The sequence below is a fragment of the Tachyglossus aculeatus genome (genome assembly GCF_015852505.1).
Source record: "Tachyglossus aculeatus isolate mTacAcu1 chromosome 12 unlocalized genomic scaffold, mTacAcu1.pri SUPER_6_unloc_1, whole genome shotgun sequence".
NCBI classification, from domain to species: domain Eukaryota; kingdom Metazoa; phylum Chordata; class Mammalia; order Monotremata; family Tachyglossidae; genus Tachyglossus; species Tachyglossus aculeatus.
Window position 1 is genome coordinate 15,933,198 of NW_024044828.1, and position 6,559 is coordinate 15,939,756.

The following is a 6,559-nucleotide window of genomic DNA, read 5'->3' on the forward strand; positions in this document are numbered from 1 at the left end:
CAAACATATATATATATACAGGTGCTGTGGGGAAGGGAAGGAGGTAAGGCGGGGGAATGGAGGGGGGAGAAGGGGGGAGAGGAAGGAGGGGGCTCAGTCGGGGAAGGCCTCCTGGAGGAGGTGAGCTCTCAATAGGGCCTTGAAGGGAGGAAGAGAGCTAGCTTGGCAGATGTGGGGAGGGAATTGACCGCTCCAGTCTGGGGAAAGGGCAGGGTCTGTCTGTTCTTTTCCGAGGCCTGGTGTTGGCACTCCAAGGCCTACTTCTGCCAGATGCAGAGTCAAGGAGTTTGCAGCAAGACTGATTATCTAACATCTTATCTCAGCTTCTATTGCTGCTGCTTCCAAGGTTCACTCTCAGTGAAGTTAACTGACCTTTCAGGTCATAACCTTCTGTTTTCGATCATTCCTGTTATCACCGAAATCACTACGCTCTTCATCCATGGTGGAGCAGCATTGAGTATTCGGGACTTTATTAAATGCCCAAATTACTGGTCTTTTTCCTCCTAGGTATCTGTTAGTGTCAAGCACCAAAATGTCATACTTCCGTAGTTCCTGTCTCAAGGAGCTAAGACTAATAATGACACTGTCAGTACTTGTTAAGCACTTACTGTGTGCCAAGCACTGTTCTAAATGCCAGAGTAGATACAAGTTAATCAGTTTGGACACAGTCCCTGTCCCACACGGGGCCCATAGTCTAAATAGAAAGGAGTAGGATTTAATCCCCATTTTACAGATGCGGTAACTGAGGCACAGAGAAGTCAAGTGATTTGTCCAAGGTCACCCAGCAGGCATGTGGAGGAGCCGGATTAGAATCCAGGGCCTCTGACCCCCAGGTCTGTGCTATTTCCACTAGGTCATGCTGCTTCTCAATCAGGTCATTTAACTGCGCAATACCCCTAGGAGAGATATCGTAAGCCCTACTCATGCCAACTATTTCCGCTGCAGCTACTACTAATCCAACCTACTCTCTGTACTTCATTCTCAACCCTTTCACCTCCAGCCTCTTGTTCCTTCCTGCCTGAAACTCCTCCCTCCCCTCACACCCAACTCTCCCATCTTCAAAGCCCTTCTGAAATTACATCTCCTCCAGGAGGCCTTCCCTGATTACTCTCAACTCCCCGCCTTATATCCCACCCCCAAATGCCAGTTCCTTGAATTCCTTGAAGGTGAGGATCAATCAATCAATCAATCAATCAATCATATTTATTGAGTGCTTACTGTGTGCAGAGCACTGTACTAAACGCTTGGGAAGTACAAGTCGGCAACACATAGAGACAGTCCCTACCCAACAGCGGGCTCACAGTCTAGAAGGGGGAGACAGAGAGGGAGATCAGGAGGGAGTGGGAGGGCAGGGAGGCAGGGGCTGCCGAGGGGGAGAATCAATCAATCAATCGTATTTATTGAGCGCTTACTGTGTGCAGAGCACTGTACTAAGCGCTTGGGAATGACAAGTCGGCAACACATAGAGACAGAGGATCAAGTCTACTGAATCTGTTGTACTCTCCCAAGTGCATAATACAGTGTTATCCTCACAGGTCTACTGAATCTATTGTACTCTCCCAAGTGCGTAGTACAGCGTTCTGCAACTGATTAATCCCAATTTACAGATGGGAAAATCAGGTCCAGAGAAGGAGGTGAACTTACTCAGAGTCATAAAGCAAGAGTGACAAATCCAGGTACCCTCCCTCCTCTCCTGGGGATCTGCTCTTTGGGCAGAACGGGCACTTCTCTCCCTCCATCTTTCCGTCAGGCAATTTAATTTTAAGCACTCAACCTCCCTCTTCCTCAGCTCCCATCACCAATTTCTGTGGCTTGGAAGTGGCGCCCGCGTTCACAGGGACCCAAGAGGGGAAAGCAGCAGCCTTGGAGCAAGGGAAGGGGTCAGGAGTCCCTCTCCCTCCCCCGACCCCCAACCTCGGGAAGAACATTCTAGTTTCAGCAGAGTCCTTACGACCCTGTTAAGGGATGCTATGTGACCTGCATCACTTCCATAACAGACATACACCTGTTGCTTCCAGGTTCCCGGAGGAGTGTCCCATATTCTTATTTCCTAGATTATTCCCTCCCCATCATTCTGTCTGCATGTCTCTCCATGCCCGTCTTGTGTTTCCAACCCCCATTTGCATCAGCGTGCCTAGAACTGCGTGTTCTTCCAGGGGGGAAGAATGGAAGCTTTGGGCTGCACCTCTGGAAAAACTTCCTTTGTCAGGGACTGTTTTCTTTCCCCTGCAGTGACAGGGTGTTTCAGCAGGTCGTGACCGGAGCTCCAACCATAATCAAAACCACGAAAGGGCCATGTAAAAGGATCTTGGCTGTGTGCTCATACTTTCTTCTTGCAGAAAAAAAAACCGTGGGGAGCCAGAGTCCAGACCCACCAAATCGGCCTCTCTGATCCCAACTGCTCTGCACAGGGCTTGGCAGAAGCAGCGTGGCTTAGTGGAAAGAGCCCGGGCTTGGGAGTCAGAGGTCTTGGGTTCTAATCCCGGCTCCGCCACTTAATAATAAATAATAATGATGGCATTTGCGCTTGTCAGCTGTGTGACTTTGGGCAAGTCCCTTCACTTCTCTGTGCCTGTTACCTCGTCTGTAAAATGGGGGGTTAAGACTGTGAGCCCCACGGGGAACAACCTAATTACCTTGTATCTACCCTAGCGCTTAGAACAGTGCTCGGCACGTAGTAAGTGCTTAACAAATCCCATTATTATTATTATTATACTACCACCATTATCATTATGATTATTGGTGGGGTGCGGGACTTGGAGGTTGTTCCATTTCCTTCTGCCACGCTTGGGGTGCGTAATTCATAGTAACAGTTGGAGAGCGCTCAGTACATTCAAAGAGCAGGCGGACTAATTGATCCTAGAGTGGCTTGAGCCAAACTCTGATGGAAAACCTAACGGGGGCGGCCAGAGATCAAGTGGAAAGACCTCGGGGCTGGCAATCAAACCACCTGGGTGCTGCTAGTTTCGATAATGCCTTGGCAAATCGCTCAGCTTCTCCCTGCCTCAGTTTCCTCCTCTGTCTCTTGGGAACCCCGTGTGGCACAGGGACTGTGACCAGTCTGATCATTTTGTCCCTACGCCAGCACTTGGCACCAGGTAAGTGTGTAATTAACCCACTAGCTGAGTAAAGGTTTTACAACTTTTAAGGGAAAGTTCAGTTTGGGATCCAGACTTCCAGCTTCTGTAATGGAAGGTTTTGTTGGTGGTGGTGGTTTTTTAAATGATATTTGTTAAGTGCTTACTAGATAGATACAAAATGATCGAGTTGGATGCAGTCTATGTTCCACGAAGGGCTCACATTTACAAATGAGGTAACTGGGGCACAGAAAAGCCCAGGTTCGTGCAGGAGACAAGTGGCAGAGATTCACTTGAGGTAACTCCGGTTTCAGTTGGCATCACTTCCTCGTTTTCTCCACCCACCCACCTTCCCTCCCTCCCTCCTTCTCCGTCACTATTGACTGGCTCCTGGAGCCTGTTCTGTTGGCCAAGTCGGGGAGACCCTCTTTAATTCTCATCCAGGTGCTTTTTCCCAGTGCTAAATATACCCTTTGGCACACAGTAGACACTTTATTAATATTAATATCTGTCTCCCCCTCTGGACTGTAAGCCTGTTATGGGCAGGGAACACATCTGCTAATTCTGTTGTACTCTCCCAAGCACTTAGTACAGTGCTCTGCAAGTAGCAATTGCTTAATAAATATGGTTGATTGATTAATATATAGTATTGCTACTTCAGAGAGCTTCCTGAAGGAAACTGGCAGCAGGCTAGGACTGAGCTGCGAAGACCTTTGTCACGACATCGATTTATTCACCTCCCATACTCCCTTCTCTCCCCCCTCTGCAAGGCACCTGTTCCAACTAAGCCAATTTAAACTCTGGGGAACTAGACTCAGGGCTGCTCCTGCAAAGTAACCTCTCTCAGAACAAGATTTAATAAGTGTGGTATGTGTTAAGCACTTCCTATGTGACAAACCCTGTTCTTGGCACTGGAGTAGATGCAGGAAAATAAGGTCAGACACACAGTCCCTGTCCCCCTAGGGCTTACAGTGTAAGTAGGAGGGAGACCAGGTATTGAATCCCCATTTTATGGATGAGGAAACTGAGGCACAGTTTGACTTTCCCAAGGTAACACAGCAGGCAAATGGCAGAGCCTGGATTAAAATTTAGGTCCTTTGACTCTCAGGCCCATGGTTTTCCCTCTAGGCCACATTACTTCCCAGTTTGATGATCTTTAAACCGTAATAGGGAACCCACTGTCTTTTGTCACGATATTTCTCTCAAGACCAAAGCATTTTGTGAGTTCACCCCCGTTTGTCATAGAACTTCTGTGATGTCAGTCATAGCTAGATGTTTTATTTAACTGAAGAACAGGTGGAGGGTATTTGGAAAACCTTCAAAAGCCCAGTAATCAATAAAATGCATAAGCTACCACGTGAAACAAACAGATGTTGCCATGTGGCATTAATAATCAATTGATCATATTTATTGAGCACTTACTGTAGTAAGTATTTGGGAGAGTACAATATAACAGAGTTGGTAAGCACGTTTAATAAGGTTTTATTTTCCCCCAATTGCCTGCCAACTTCACGGAATTAAATGGACTAAAAATTATAGAAGCTTAGTGGAGCATTTGATTTCTAAGTACTATTTCAGGCGAAAGCAGCATGACAATGGAGAGGTAAAATCATTCTACATGCTGGCTGATGTGGACAAGAGCTCCTGGAGCAAGTCCAGGAGACCCTGCTGAAAGGCTTGGTCAGCCGGTCACTCAGTTCTAAAGTTCATCAGCCAGTCAGTCAATCCACCAGCCGGTCAGCAGAGTCTCTTCAGACTGATTGAAGGAGTTTTGAGGAGGGAAGGCTGAAGGGAGGATTTGAGAATGACATTTAAGAACATCAAGGGGTGCTCCAGGGAAGAAAGGGGAGAGCTATAACTATGTTTTCTCAGCACCTAGGATGGGGCTGTGTACATTGCAGCTGTACTCAGTTCTGTTAGCCAATCAACTAGCTCACTTCCAATCCTTCTAGAAGCTCTTTGAAGTAGTTGAAGGATTTATTAAGTGCCTGTTGTGTGCAGAGAACTGTCTGAGACCCTCAGACCTGGTCCCTGCCCCCCAAGAGGCTCACAACCTCAGAATAAAGACAAGGAGGAAGTTGGCAACAAACACATCAGGAAAGAAGAAACAATAAAAATACAATATAAAAAACAAGACAGTGATAAATACAATGAGAGCAACAAAGTGCCGTTGAGTAGAGGAGTGGCGTCTCCGGCTCCTCACAGCTGAGAGTCCAGTGGTAATCACAATTGCCGCTGCAGCAGCAAATGCAGCAGAAGCTGTCGGTTGGGTGGTGGGAACAGCGTCCATGGTGAAGAGAAGTGATTTCTTCTTCCTAAACTAACATGGGCCTTCTGCCAAAACCTCTGACCTCCTGAGCCCCAATCCTACTTGCCTGCATCACCCACATTCCTGAGGGTCAGAATGTTGGATTTCAGACCCCATGGGGATCCAGAACTGAGCTCTGCGGCCGTGGGAGGCCAGACTTGGTTAAAAGACGTATTATCTCCTTAGATGCCAATGGGCTCACTTATCTCCACCTTGAGCTACTGCTGTCTGGAGAACCCTGAAGAGCCTCCTCTTCGAGTCCATTGACCTCTTTGTTGTCCACGTCCTCTGTCTCTCCAGGTAGATGGTCCTTCTTAAAAACCTGTCCCTGCATTTTACTTTTTAACAGGATATCAGTGTGGGATTTTTACTGTACACCTGGTTCTGCTGTATCACAGATTTCATTACATGATTTGGTACTAATAATATAATATATAATAATAATAATAATAATGGTATTTAAGGGCTGATTTAATGGTATTGCAATCGGCTGAGACAAGGTCCCTTTCCCATGCGGATCTCACAGCCTAGGGAGAAAGAACGGGTATTGAATCCCCATTTTACAGATGATGAAACTGAGACACAGCGATGTTAAATGACTTGCCCAAGGCAAATGGCAGACCTGGGGGTAGTGGGAGGGGCAGGAATATCTGATCAGGGGCTCTGGACCGCGGAGTCCACAGGGTGATATCGGATCATGGACTGCTCCTCAGTGGTCTGTATATGTGAAGGAGCAGACTTGGCCGCAGCAGAGGATACAGAGCCCAGGCCATGGTGAGCCAGGTGGTCGGTTGGCCCCCAGCAACGCCTCTGCTTCTGTAGTGAGCCCACCATAGCTGTGGGCAGGGTTGCCCTGCCCCACTTTGAAGTAGGGACTGCGGGAAGCTGGAGGAAATTCATGATAATATTTTTAGTATTTATTAGGCACTTACTATGTGTCAAGCACAGTTCCAAGTTGTGGAGTAAATACAGTGCAGTCAGGTCAGATGGAGTCCCTGTCCCATTAAGGGGCTCAAAGTCTGAATAGGAGGGAGAACTAGTGTTTCATCCATATTTGATCTCCATTTTACAGGTGAGGAAATTAAGGCACAGAAGTTAAGTGATTTGCCCAAAGTCACACAGTAGGCAAGTGGCAGAGCCAGGATTAAGAATTCAGGCCAATAAAATCAATCAA